Raw genomic sequence first — 15,597 nt, 5'->3', positions numbered from 1 at the left:
TTTTAAGGGTTATATCTTGGGGCTTTCACAATTTGATATTTGGTATTTGGATGCAGCACATATGGATGATCTTAGACATTCTTAGTTAGCATAAGACACAGGTGTACAAAACTATTTTTCATCAATGCAGAACGAACTTTTAATTTAACAAGAAAGGAAAGCTAACTTCGGGCGGAGCCGAAGTTGATATACCCTTGCAGAATACTCTATAATTATATTCTCCAAAATTATTCCTATGATGCATTCTTAATACTCATAAAAAATCCAAACTTTCTATCTTTAATAACACCAAAGTTATGGCATTTCCAATCGTTCAGTTATATGGCAGCTATATGATATAGTCGGCCGATCCTTATGAAATTTGGTAGGTCGGATTGATTGGCCAAATATAAAACCCATAGAAAATCCTAACTTTACAAAAACGAAAGTTATGGCATTTGCGATCAATCAGTTATATGACAGCTATAGGATATAGTCGGCCGATCCCGGCCATTCCGACTTATATACTGCGTGCAAAGGAAAGAAGGGTGTGTGCAAAGTTTCAATTCGATAGCTTTAAAACTGAGAGACTAGTTTGCGTAGAAACAGACAGACGGACAGACGGACAGACAGACGGACAGACGGACAGACGGACATGCTTATATCAACTCAGGAGGTGATCCTGATCAAGAATATATATACTTTATAGGGTCGGAGATGCCTTCTTCACTGCGTTGCACACTTTTGACCAAAATTATAATACCCTCTGCAAGGGTATAAAAACAATACAACTTTTCAAACAAAATTTATCAAGACAAGAAAGGAAAGCTAACTTCGGGCGGAGCCGAAGTTAATATACCCTTGCAGAATACTCTGTAAATTATATTCTCCAAAATTATTCATATGATGCATTCTTAATACTCATAAAAATCCCAACTTTCTAACTTTAAAAACACAAAAGTTATGGCATTTCCGATCAATCAGTTATATGGCAGCTATAGGATATAGTCGGCCGATCCTTATGAAATTTGGTAGGTCGGATTGATTGGCCAAATATAAAACCCATAGTAAATCCCAGCTTCCTAACTTTACAAACACCAAAGTAATGGCATTTCCGATTAATCAGTTATATGGCAGCTATAGGATATAGTCGGCCGATCCCGGCCGTTCCGACTTATATACTGCGTGCAAAGGAAAGAAGGGTGTGTGCAAAGTTTCAATTCGATAGCTTTAAAACTGAGAGACTAGTTTGCGTAGAAACAGACAGACGGACAGACGGACAGACGGACAGACAGACGGACAGACGGACAGACGGACAGACGGACAGACGGACATGGCTATATCAACTCAGGAGGTGATCCTGATCAAGAATATATATACTTTATATGGTCGGAGATGTCTCCTTCACTGCGTTGCACACTTTTGACCAAAATTATAATACCCTCTGCAAGGGTATAAAAATGAGAGATTAGTTTTAAAAAGCTGTGGTCTTTCTTTATGTTCCTTTTAATAATATGTACCTGATTTAATATAGTTTTAGTTTTAAATTTAACTACTCTTCTTGAAAAAATAATGACTATAATGACCCTTCGCTTTCTAAAAATACCGCTCCTGTCTTTATATATTCGCTGTGATTCCCTTATTTTTATAGATTTTAATAATATTTCAGCTCAATAAATAACATAACATTTGATTTGATAATACCATAAACAAATACATAAGCACTATTTTAGTTTATAAGTCAACTTTTTCTTTAAAATGTGTGTTTCTGCTAATCTCTTTCCCTGTCCACACCAGTTTTGTCTGTTTTGTAAGCCTTAACGCCTGTCTAGCTTCGAGCTCCTTCAGTTTCTACACCTTTTCTCCGCTGAGAGATGCCAGACAGATTTTTCCCCTTTTCCGACCCACTATTTCCACGTCAATTTTTCGCTCGAATAAAGTTGAAAAGTGAAATTGCCTCTCCCACCGAAAATACAAAAAACAATGGAAGGAGCTAAAGTTGCCAAGAAATGGCAAAACGCAGCCATTGGAAATAAAATGCAAATGCAGAAGGCGATGCGTTGTGTGTTGCTTTAGTGGAGTTTAAAGCAAATTGAAATTCGCTCGGCATAACAAAGAAACGCAGAACTTAATCCAGACTGGTGCTGAGAAATAGAGTTTTGTGGTCCGCAAATTGCCATCAAGATTAGGATCCAATGAAAAGACAACTTTTCTGTGGCGGAAAAAGTTGCCGCAAGTCCATTTGATTTGCTTTTAATTGCCGGCATTTTGGTCGGGCCAACGATAAACAATTGCGTTTAAGATTTATAGCGAGCAATTAAATATTTGACAACGATTTAATGGCAAATTACACAATAACCACAAGACATGTAGGCGGCCACTGAAGAGATTCGAAAGAGAGTGGCAACTGGAGGGAGTCATGAGTAATGTGAATTAAATGAACTTATTGATAGCTTAGTTGGTCATTGAAAAATCTTGTTATTTGTATTGTTATTTCTTAGGAGATTTAAAGACTTTTCGATTGCACTTTTCCAATTTATACAATGTTTAAACCATCTACTGTCAACTTTGTTATTAATCCTAATATTACTTTGTATGTGACATCAATTCTTTTATTGGTCTAAATATGGTTGCTTTATTATATCCTTTCAGACGGTAAAAAGGCAACGCATGAAGGAAACCTTTTAGACCCCATTAAGTATACATTCTTGATCAGCATTACCAAGAGATCCGATTTTGCCATATCCGTCTGCTCGTCGGTCAGTTACTTCGCAAACAAGTCCCTTACTTTTAAGGCTATTTGGATGAAACTTGGCAAAAATTTTTCATTTTGGTGGTAATATAAGTCGAAACGGGACGGATCCTATAGGAACAACCGGAAAAAAAGGAAAATAAAATTGTAACTTCGTAGTTTAGTTTGAATAAAGCTGATGACTGAACATGGAAATCTAAATATTTAATTTATTTTATTTTATTTATATTTATTTTTTTAAGAACTGCAAGGGTAAACTTTATCTTGTCGAAGTATGCTTCCATTCCTATTACAAATTTCACTGCTGACTTTAATTTTTAATGTTCGTGAAAACTATTAAAAGCCAGTTTTCTTTACATACTGACTAAAACTAAAAGTTCGTATATAAAATAGTATCCAATTTTCGATCCTATCGTGACTATCGCTGAATTATCCCAGCTTCCAGGGCCAAATGTCGGTGGTGAATTTATTGATTACACGTATTCATCGATCAATTTGTAAAGTCGACAACCTGTTGTTTTTGTTGCTATCGCCTTGCAGCTGTCACAACAAACTGCCCGTTAACCCAAACTGCAAGTTGACCAATTTATTTTGCCGCGTTTATCACGTCGCCTAACTCGGTTTTCCCCGCCATTCCCCCTTACAACCAACTTCGGTTTGCTGACAGCGACAGCCGCTTTTAAAATCTATTAGTTTGCCAACTGCCGGACAACAACAAAAGTACCAGCATCCAATGCACGAAGCCTGTTTTCAGCGCCAAAGCAAACAAAATTTAATAAACCGCTTGCCGGCTTCCAGGGCTTGTAACTTATGTGCCACAAAATAAATTATTTTCGGTTTTGTCATTTGATTAAAATGTTTGAGCGCCCGGCCAATGGAAAATTAATTGCAGCCCTGTTTCTTCGTGGGTGGGACGCGAATTGAAATGAAAAACCAATAATATGTTGATTCAAATATAATTAAAAACATAATAAATTTTTAATTTTGTGTTAAGGATTTCTGCTTTAAGAATTTCGTTTTCATTATATCATGGTATTTAGTTAAAAGTTAAATAAAACATAGATTATTGCCCAATATTTAGCAATATGTTATCTTTTATACAACACATATTTTAAATACCAATTTTGCACCAAAGTTAACTTAAAAATGTCTTACATAGAAACTCAATATGTACAACATTTTTTTTTTAATTTGCTTGCACTTTTGAACAGTAGTTTAAATAAAACTCACTCAACTGCTCTAAATGAAACTCACTACTTTACGAAATTATAAAACAATATTTATTTTTCCTTGAATATGAACTACTGAGTATTGAGCATTATCTTCCCCTTTTGATTTAAGGGAATTTAAGTAATTTCCGCTGCGCCTCGTTTCTGCCCCAACTGTCGCTTCAATTTACTCGAGGAGATTGCAACATATGTGACAGAAATGGAGGAGAAGATACATAAAAGTAGATGGTGCAACATTCGGGAATCCCACTCGTCATCTTCAGCGTTTCTGGATGTCTGAGGTGCGTACGTGTCTCTGGCGTTTTATTAGGTTTCGCTGGACTCGCATCGTGTCCGAAGGAAATTAAAATATTTCAAGCGGAAAATTCAATTTAATTTTAGCTGCATGTAAGGAAAATATTAAAGGATGAAGAATAAATTTAGTCCCAACTTTTAAAAAGAAATTACCTTGGTGATTTCTGAGAAAAATATTGGAAAGACAAGGAAAATTACAAAATAAATTACTTATATAACTATTAATATTAATACTTTTCAAATACAATTTAAAGAATAAAGCTAATAACAAAAAATTAAACTAAAACTAAAAACCCGTTTCGTCGCGTGTCTAATAATATTTAATATAATATTTTCAGCTTTTCTTAAACTAAATAACAAAGCTTTGATGCAAAAACGAATACATGAAATTTAAAACAAATCCAGACAATTGAATTCGTTCTGCCGCAAACACAAATAGAGATAGATATTCGCATGCGAGATTTTTTTTATGGAGTCCCGGCATTATTTAAATTGAATTTTTACAAAATTAAGTTGATTGTGTTGCAAAGAGAGAAAAAAAACACTGAAAATTTATATTCTATGTTGGCCTCCGGGCTTATGCGATATTTATTTATGGCCGCCAACTTGTTTGGTGTCCCTACGCCCTATTTCCTTCCCCTAACCCCGAAACCCTCTTATTTTCCACGGGATCCCTAACAGCATTGGGCTTATATTTTATTTATTTTTTTTACGGAAACAATTGAACAATTGATTCGCGTGCATTCGAATTTGTTACAGGGATTTAAGCTGAATGATTTATGGTTACGTGGATCGTTACAGTTTTTGCAACGTTCTTTTCTAAAGGAGTTTATTTAAAAATGAAATTATTGTGTACAGGCTTATTTAAATCGTACGAAATGTAATATTATTTTAAAGTTATATTTTTAATGTTGTAATTACCATTAGCTTACTTGTTTCGCACGCTTCCATATTTTTCGGTCTCTTATCTTTTTCAACTAAAAAAAATCACGCATACGCAATGGTTTCCAACAAATTTACATTGCACTTGGCAAACGTTTAACAATTTCTGGCGCATCGCGTCTAGTTGGCACCATTTGGTCAGCGCCGAAAAGAAGCAAAGCTGAATAAAAACGAGAAGGACATGCAACAATTTATTAAACAAGGCTTTAAATACCCTTGAATATGAAATAAAATGCTCTTAAAGAAAATTAAACTGAAGAGTGTTTATGTTCCATATTTATTTGTATTTTCTTTAACTAACTTTTTATATTCCTTCACAACAATATGCTTCTTATAGACGTTTCTATCGAAAAGACCGTACCTAAAGACAAATGTAATGTACAAACCTAACTACTTTAGTAACAATTTTAATTATTAAGTCAAAAATTCGAAAGCCCAAAATAGCTTCTGCTACTCTGTAAAAGAATATAGAAAAATGTTTAAAATATATACAAATAAATTAAGCAATCACATGCAATAAAAACGGACTGAACGCAATGCGGAGTGGAATTTTGTGTGGCGCCGACCAGGGTTGCCAGGCGCCACAGCGACGGGGCCAACAACCCTGGCGCATCATCGTTTTCCATTAAATTCTTTTGCCTTTGCTCTTTTTTTTGGCGAGAGTTAGATAAATGTAAATAGGAAATGGAATGCATGACTTGCGCTAAAGAAAATGTCTACATTTTTTGGGACTTTATTTTTTTTTTCTGATGGTGACCCGGTCAGTGGTTCAGATTTATAAATAATTTTAGAAAGGAGGATTGGGAAGAGGTGCGAAAAATTGTGTTAGTTGGACAGGCAACTCCAGGGTGTCTATTTTTCGTCTTTTTAAAACGACTTTAAGGGTAATGCTGTAATGTAATGTAATTGTCACGTAAACTGTTCCAGCTTGAGTGAATGCATTTTCCTCCAGCCTTTCTTCCAGCAATAAATGCTGTTGCACCTGAGCCTTAGAACATGTAATGCATTTGGATTGCCGCTTAATTAGCCATCACGTACTTACTGACCCCAACTGGTGTCAGCTGTTGCAAATATTTGGCATGTGGCGCCAATTCCGCATTCCACTTAATTAGCATTTCCTACATAAATAGGTATTTATGCACGGAGAAAACCCAGAACGCTTTGTATTTATAAAAAAGTAGCATTCAACTGCTTATACATGATATTTTCACATTAAACAAATTCAAACCAATAATTTTTAATCCTTTTTACAGATTTGTTTTTTTAAATATTTATGAAAATTAAATTTAAAAAAAACTTCAGACATAATAAAAAATAACATTTAATTTGGTTTTAAAATCATTAATTAAAACATGTGAGACTTGCTACTATTTTGTGTTTAAACTACTATAATATTTCGGTAAACATGTATTTCTAAGCTTCCTGACTATTTAATGAAATGCAAAACAAACGCCTCTCGTATTTTTGTTCAAGCGTTTAGTTTCTAATTTATGTTGGCAAATGATAAAGTAAATGGCAAAACGATTACATGGGGTCGCATGTTCAGGATTTCATCCGGACGATAATGGCCAAATGGCGAATTCAAGTGACTGCAACTATCAACTAACTATCTATGTATTTTTTGTTAAGGCGACGATTTATTGAACCTGCCGACTTATCAACGACAACAGAACAGAGCCAAATGGAGCAACCCTCGCACTAAGTCAGTTGGTCAAGGCAACCACCCCCAAAAAGATCCAGCAGGAAGTTAAGCGTAAACGATGCTGACACTGACACAGATACAAATACCAATACAAATACAGAGACCAGGACTAAAACTAAGGGGGCGGAAGGATAAATTCTGGATGGGGTTCCGTTGACTGGTGCCAATTTTCCGTTGATTACAACACTCGACTGTCTGTGACCCCGCACCTTGGGCCAACCCCCTTTCGAGTTGCTTGACAAGGGTCAAGTGAAAGTTTCTCGGGCAACTAAAGCTAAACTTGTTGGCACCCTCGGCTCATCCTCTGTTCACCGCTCTACTTTATTTATTTTTAAGTTTAATTTGTTTAGCTGTCGTTAAAGGGAATGGAAGGCGCAAAAACAGTAGGAAGGAAATTGCTCTTAGTGGGTTAGACAAACAAACCTGATTTTTTCAGACCAATACACCGGATGGAAAACAGTGAATCGCAAGCCAAAGGAAATTGAATTACCTGTTAGTGACACTTCTGATATTAAATGTGGAGAACCAAACCCTGAATGTTAGTTGTGTTTTGTTTTTAAACCAAAAAGAATGGCTATTTAATTGTTACTGTAATGGTAAATTATTTTCAGAAATAAAATAATTCCTACTATTTTCTATTTTCCTCTGTCATTCAAATATTTTGAGCTTAATTTTTTTTTGATTATTTATTTTTGATTTCCTTTTGTTTACTTTTATTGATTGCATTCGTCTGAAACGAAAACCTTTATGCACAGCTACTACCAACTTCAATCGCTGCAACTACCATAAACTGCACTGCACAAGCAGCTTTAACACTAGTGAGAGATATATCATATCTTGCCAAAAATGTTCCACAAAACCCAAAGCTCTGCACTAAATCTTCCACACACAGCAGACTGAAATTGTGGAAATGGAGACAGACTACTGCCCCCATCAGGTTTTTGGCATCGCTGCCAAAATCATACATCAATTTGGGGACATTCGTCAGTGCCAGGCCACAAATGTGACATGGACCAGGGGCAGAGGTTTGAGTTTGCCACGCGGAATATTTCACCACATCCAAAGCCAGACGAGTAAGGGGAAAGGCAGGGAGGAGGGGCACATAGAGGTACTTAGCTGCAACATTGTCAAAACAATTAATCATTGATGAAGAAAATGCGCATGGAACCAGCAAATGGCCGCTTGACTGCCTTATTTGTACCGAAATGTCAGGGCCCAGACACCGGAGGACAGAATGTCAGGGCGGAGTCTGGCCTGCATCGTGAATTATGTAGGGGACAAGACCACAAATTAGACAAATTTTCGCATGATTATTTCAATTAGTTGTTGGACAACTAAATGAATTTCAATAGGGCCAACGCCTCGGGAGACTTGTAAACTGAATAATCAAAAACCCATAGCTGCTATGATAGAAATTCCATTTAACCCAAATAATTCAAGCAATGAAACCTTAAATATAATTGATAATTAACCAGGATTGGAATGTAAGCCATAACTTGACCTAAATGAGTAATTCGAATGAAAATGACATTGCTAATTGCAACATCATAAATTTTAACATTGGGAGCAAATTATATTTGCATAAGTTTATTTAACTGAATTATCAGAAATGAATAGCTGCTTAAAGAGAAATTCCATTTCATCCAAATAATTCGATCGATGGAGCCTGAAATATAATTGATATAATGAAGTCCATAAATTAACCCAAATGACTAATTCTAATGAAAATAACATTGCTAACTCTAACATCATAAATTTCAACATTGAGAGCAAATCCAATGTGTATAGATTTGTATAACTGAATAAACTAAGAGCAATAGCTGCTTACAGAGAAATTCTAGAAAGCACTGTAATAATTAATTGACCAGGATAATAATGTTTAATATTATTTTTTCTCAATGAATTAATATGAACGGCATTAAAATTGAAGCACAATTAAATTAAACATCATGATATTATTAAATTTGTATAGTAGGCTTTGCCAACACCATCATTGTCAAAATTCACAGGAGATAGAGACTGTTAACAATTTTTGCCAGAGCTAACAAAAAATGTATATTTATTTCAATTTCTTTAATCTTCACACTGTTGCCTTAATTATTTTAATATACAAGTTTGCAGATTTCATCTTCAATTTCGATAAACTTCTTTTGACTTAGATAGTGCTTCGGTGTTTTTATGTATGTTAATTGCTTGTTGATAATGAATTACTTCAGTTGACATGTGGTAAGGCCGCAATGAATTTGTAAATTATTAAACTCTCCGGTTAAGATAAATGCAGTCATATTTAATAACCACAAATTGGTTCGTTTGTCAGTGGTTATTATTTTTTTAAAGCTTGTTCTTTTTCCATGTAGATATAACAAATACTCTTTATAAAAAACTGAGAAAAAATATTCTTTTAAATTGCCGTAAGGAAGTGAAAACGGAGCTAAGCAATTTAATAAAGGTACTTTATCAATATAAACTTTTATTTTAAACCTTTTTATTTAATTTACTTGATTCTTATTAATTTTGTTTTTAACGTTTTTTTGGGTTTTGACCCGCTTTAACGTCGATCTCTTGGTCCCATGACTTTTCCTGCGGCAATAAAATGAACTGCAGATTTAATTAATTGCGGTTTACACTTTTGTTCTTGTTTGTTTTTTTATTTGTTTGCTTTCTTGTTTAAATATGTATGCAGATATACAGTTTTTATACGAATTATGTTGGTACCCTTTAACGCTACAAATAGTAAGTTTAAAAAGTTATTTTTATGAGTCGTAAATATACAATATTTTCGAACGGAAAATCACATTATTCTACTGAGCTAATTATAATACATATCGATACACAAGAACTCATAAACCGGTTGGAGTTCCCATTGATGTGGGGCATTTATAGATTACTGCCCATTTTGGGTCATTTTATTATTCAATTTATACGTCATTTAAATATGTCAACAAACCAGATTTTATGGTACCGATTTATTTATTTTCCTTTTTCCCCCGTCTCGTTTAATAACGGGTCAGTTTTGATGCCTTGTTTACGACTTCATTCCAATCGAATTAATGAGTCGTTATGGAAGCATAAAATATGCAATCGATTGAAATGAGGGCAAGTTCCCGATCCCGAGCCAAATATCTGAATCACCTGTCGCCAGCATACAAATTGAAATATTTTATTTTCTCAAGTTTTCTCAAGTTTTTGAATGGGAACGGTCGTTGTCTGAGGGTTACAAGAGCATTTAAAAATTCCATTTAATGTTCCCATACCTATTTCCATACTCAAGTGCTCGGACCTCCTTGAGTTTTTATGTTTGCTGTTCATGATGGTCAAACATGCTCTTAAAGTGCCTAAGCATGTAACGCCTTTGATGCCCATCTCTGCTCAAATGGAAGTCACCAAATAGATGTGGCTAATTGGTTTTATAGTGAGCAGGTGGAGCGATTTAAAAGCTCATAAAATGATTTTCGAACAAAAAATATAAGGTAAACAGATTTAAATATAAGTTAAGCCAAAAAAACGGTACCTAGTATATTTAGTTCCATATATTTGAAGTAGACCAATATTTATAGTTTATTACAAAACTTGTTCCTTAAATGGAGTTTTTAAAATATTAGTTTTAAATAGTTTTTTTTTGTAAAATATAGCTGTAAGGTCTACGTTTGGGATCGCATTACCCTGTAATTAATCCATTATAGAGCCTTGCGTGTGTAGTGCCCATTGCATGCCTCTCGAGAGTCGCATGCAAATTATTGCAACTATGTTGAGCATGCCCAAAAAATCATTACACATTTTTAAGCTGTTTTTTTCCCTTTCGGTTTTTGTATAGCTCTTTCAACAAGTACAAGTCATAATCGGCGTTTGAGCAAAAAATTCAATCGCGTGCTAAAGTTGCAATGTGAAACTTGAGACTCTGGCTGTTGCATGCCGTTAAAAGTTTTTCCTTGCGTGAGTTTTGATGCGATTCTGGTGATTTTCCAGCCAAGGTGTGGAAACTCTTGATCAGATATTCGTGTCTACTTCACCCATTCACAGTCCACTGGACAGCCAAAAAAACCCAGCGCGGTTTCGTTTTCCTTTCGCGAATCCTTTGGGTTAACCGGAAAATGAGAGGTAGCAGTCTGAATGGCCGCAATGAAAAGCGAGTGTGGCGCGCAAATGGAATAACTAATTAAATTTTCAACTGCAAATGAACAGGAGCGCCGTATTCCAGGATAGTTGAGTTCCAGCTTCCCAGCCGGCTAACTGCCGGCTTAATTAACTTGGCAGATAAAATTTTATGGCAACAGGGCAACGTGCATAGCAAAACATAATCTATTCGCTGTAATAGCCATTCATGGCCTGAATGGTTGAGTGGCTGAATGGTCGTCGTTGCCCTAATGGTTGTCTATGCAAATATGTTGCAATATCCTCTTCTATGCGCCCCCATCTCCCTTCAATTTTATTACTGCAATCAGGTTCTCAAAATTTTACAATTCTTACTTTTTTTATTTTACATTTTTTTTGTTCAGCAACACCTTACGCCACGAGTATAAATCAAAAGTGAAATTTTTTACACGCACCCAACTGTCTGTGAAAAATTTTCCATTTACATGTGCGCGCGATGTTCAGACGGAAAATCCGGGGTCAGGTTATGTCAGCCAGGCCAACAATTTTTTAATTGTTTTTTGTGGTAGGACAGTTGTAGAGCCTTAAAGCTACAAAAATTAAGAGATTCATCTCTCTCAAGTTAAATTATTTTTAAAAATCATTTTAGTAGAGAAATAGTTGATATTTAATGCGACCAACACAATATTCTATTACACATTCATTCATTATGAGCTATAATTATGCTTAAAATTCAATAAGTGAATAAATAGTTTAATCCAAAGAATAAAAATCACTTTTTTAAAAAATCATACTGCGCTAAATTATTGAGTTTTTCGTTTAATTCAACTTAATATTTCTTAAACACAATACCAATTAACTTATATTGTTTTTTATTTGGTGCCAATTCCATAATAGTGTTAATTGTAATTATGTTGTAATTGTTAATCATGTAATGTGTATTTGGGAATCCAAGTCTTCGGGAATCCAAATGTTTGGGAATCCGAGTGATTGGGAATCCAAGTGTTTCGGAATCCAAGTATTTCGGAATCCGAGTGTTTGGGATTCAGAGTCTTTGGGAATCCAAGTATTTGGAAATCAGTGTGTTTCTAAGGCCTAACAATTTGGAATCCGAGTAAGGAATACAAATATAAATATAATATTATATTGAATCCTAAAGTCCGAATGAAGGAAAATTCCAAAAATTGCGACGGTTGGGACTTCTTTCACGCGCTCAAGGAACCATGGCGATGGAAAGCCACGAGAAGTAGAGACTTCCACTCGATTCGCAAGTCCCGGTTAGCAAGGATTCCTTGAGGGACGTTTTCTTCCCTGACCATCTTTTAAATAGAAATGTGTACTTGGAAAGTTTTATGTTTTCCTCTCATTTCGCTGCCGGTTCCTCTGGCAGTTGGAGCAACCGCAATTTCTAGAACATCCATTGTAGCAGCCGCAACCCGAACAATTTCCACGCGGACAAGTGCACCTTATTCCGTCCGCAGCTCTTTCTTCAGAGGACATTTTCTTAGAGGAACTCTTTGTACCCTTCATGAATGGCAAACGACTTGTCTCGTTCGGATACATGGTAAAAGTGATCTGCAAACCAGATTTCTTAGGTACATTCTTCATTCACATATTTATACTCACCTGTCCGATTAGACCAAAATTGAAAAAACATACAATTGGAACTCTCACAATCACCTACACCAAAATCCGAAAACGGAAATGCAAGAAAAACATAAAACTATCCCATTTAGGTCTGATTTCTTGGAGGAGTGAAGGCTAACTGAGGATTTTGGGGTTCAGTAGATTATATGAGGCATTTGACAGTTGTTGAAAGGAGGTTCCCAGCCTGCTTGAAAAAACACAAAAACACATTTTCACTTTTGGAAAGATCGTCCCAATCATTCGATATAATAATGTGTAGCATATTTATTAATTAATAGCTTTACGCAGAAAAAAAAAACAAATATATATTTTGTAAAGCCTTTAATATCAATAAATTTAATATATTAATTTTTTGATAAGAAGAATTTCAATATATATGTGGGAAAAGAAAGGAAAGCAAGGAGTGATCATGTCTACAACAGTTCTGCATAAACATATTAGATTTATTTTAGTTTATTAAGGCTAAAATTATCTTTAAATTATTTTAAATCTGTTAAATGAACTTATCACTTGCAAATCTGTCGATATTAGAATATCGATACTGCACGAAAGGAATCGTGGCATGAAGTACTCGCTTTTGCTCTCTGTGTTTCCGGGTGAGAAAATGTAAAACCACAAAACCTTATGATTTCCGTTTCAAATAAAAGTCACTAAATTATATTTGGAGTCGTAATTGAACCAGTCACTGGCGATCCTAAATACATATATTTTGGAATTCGAAGACCTTTGCCATGCATTGGACCGAAAAACGCATAATTTATTGTACATTTTGAGACTTATAGTTTTTAATATTTTCTAAAATTTTTGCTTTAAAATTCAGTTGGTATATTTTGCTGCGTAAATTTGTTAAGTTTTTTTTTTATCATAATAATCTTTTTCTGATTAATTGGCTCGCCCTAATCACCTTTTATACAGCAAACATGGGGCTGGCCATCTGGTTTCATAATCGATTCATATTCCCTCAATTTATCACTTGTATCCCCCCTCCTTGGTAACTTTTTGCCATGTACCGAGCGGCAGTAATTGGCCGAGCATGAGCTTTTGCTTGTTTAATGAGCGCTTAGTAGTTGGCAACATCTAATGTGCATATTACAATGCCAATTAACATATTTTGCCATCGTGTTTAACAGAGCCAATCTGCCAGGGCCAGGTCCTCAGGTCTTCAGTACGGCAATCAGTCGCAGAGTCACTCTGTTGGTGGTCACGTTTCCCGGAGTGGGCCTTGCATAATTGCGTCGCCAACTGCAGGTCCCTTCCTCAGGCTCGTAAATAACCCCACTCCCATTTAACATAGATGTGCTCACACATGCAACTTGTTCGGGCTTTTTTCCGTATTTTTCATTCGGTTTTGTCTAGCCGGGCATTATGCAAATGGCACTTTGTTTTAACTGCGTGCACTGCGGTTGGGCGATGGATCTGACTCTGCCTTTGATGGCTGCCCACCAGTGATGCTAACGATCTATTAAAATAAAAGTGAAAAATCAACATACCAAACACGCGAGGAATTCAATTAAAAGTATGTGGGAAATCGAAATATTTTTACATTATTTTTGTTTCCATAGAAGAATGCGAGTTCAGTATTTCTGCGTTTCAAACTAAGGATCCCATATTGGCAGGAAAAATGAATAAATTATGAATAATTATCTTTTTATCTATATATGTAACAGATTATACAGTACTTATTCAGGAAATGAATTTTTTGTATTCTGTTCCTTTTTTCCCTTGAAAGTGAGTGATATCTTATAATATATCATATTTAAAGCAAATGCATAAAAACATCGTGGTTTGAGAATACAATGTTTTACAGAAAACACAAATAAGTTCCAAGAAAAACAGATGTAAATATTGAAATTTAAGGACAAAAATATACCACATTTATTTAGTTAATAAAACAATGTAAATTATGTCTTCTTAATAACTCAAACTTTTCTATGCTAAAATACATAAGATCGTGATGAATTATATGGGTATTTTACTATTAATACAAAAATGTAAGTTATATTTTCGTAATAACACGAGTTTTCCCTTTTTAGGCAAAAATACACAAGATCATGAGGAATTATATATGTGGAAAAAAAACCTTTGCATCTCTAGTGTCCAGAGACGAGCTGACATTAGTTCGTCATCATCATCATCTGCAAGCCCCATGCAAACTCGACTGCAACTCCATGCAACTCCACTCGGACTGCATCTGCCTCCAACATTACGCGGACAATTAATATGCCAAGTGTTATGTGTGCGCATACTAATGACTCTTCCAACTCCCGACTCCCCAGTGCCCTCCTCCCTCCTCCCCCCTCCCCTTTCCCTTTCCCTTTTCAGGGCAGACCCTCGACTATCCATCAATTGCCGGTCATCCGAAGGGGCGCAGGCGCAACGGCGCCGCCTCCTCAACCTTACAAGTTGTTTTTAATGATCCAGTGGGATGTGGCTACTTAAGCCCATGACCAATATGACTCACGACTGGAATGGACACGTGCGGATGCCACAAGTCCCCTGCATCGTTAATCTCTGCTCTGTGGAAAGTCCAGCCTGACAGTTTCACGTCTTTGGGGAGGCCATTTTCGCTTTTATGACGATTGCAGTTTGCTGGCTTTGTTTTCTTCGTTGAGCTAAAAGTGTGATTACGGCTGAAATTGAGTTCGTTGGGGTCTTCTACATGCTCTAAAAATACATTTCGTCTGGGAAAGCAAGTCTAAATTAGGAGCAGAAAAGTCAAAAGCGTTTGCTCTGTAAAAGAAGCCATTTTATTCATTTTGTGGCTAAACAACCGAAAAGAACAAAACCCAAATTAAAATTTTAGAAGCAAATTTAAAAATAATTTGATAAACTATTCTATCATTTATAATAAATTAAATAAATAAAAATATTGAAAAATTGTAGGCCGTAAAAATCTTACTTTTGCTGATGATTACCGATTTCAAAAGTATTTCTGTTTTATGTATCATATATGTACATAT

At 35.4% G+C, this 15,597-nt stretch overlaps 1 long non-coding RNA gene across 1 annotated transcript; it reads right to left on the bottom strand.

Annotated features, from left to right (window-relative positions):
• Nucleotides 1-11,845: 11,845 nt before the first annotated feature.
• LOC108037475 lies at nucleotides 11,846-12,779 on the bottom strand. The gene is made up of 2 exons (XR_001768888.2): nucleotides 12,617-12,779; nucleotides 11,846-12,565 (listed from the first exon to the last, which is right to left on the bottom strand). It is a non-coding gene; the product is annotated as an uncharacterized LOC108037475 (long non-coding RNA).
• Nucleotides 12,780-15,597: the final 2,818 nt, after the last annotated feature.

The sequence above is a fragment of the Drosophila rhopaloa genome, unplaced genomic scaffold, assembly GCF_018152115.1.
Source record: "Drosophila rhopaloa isolate 14029-0021.01 unplaced genomic scaffold, ASM1815211v1 contig_115, whole genome shotgun sequence".
Classification (NCBI taxonomy): domain Eukaryota; kingdom Metazoa; phylum Arthropoda; class Insecta; order Diptera; family Drosophilidae; genus Drosophila; species Drosophila rhopaloa.
The sequence above is the reverse complement of the archived record's forward strand: the minus strand, read 5'-3'. Positions and strand labels throughout refer to the sequence as shown.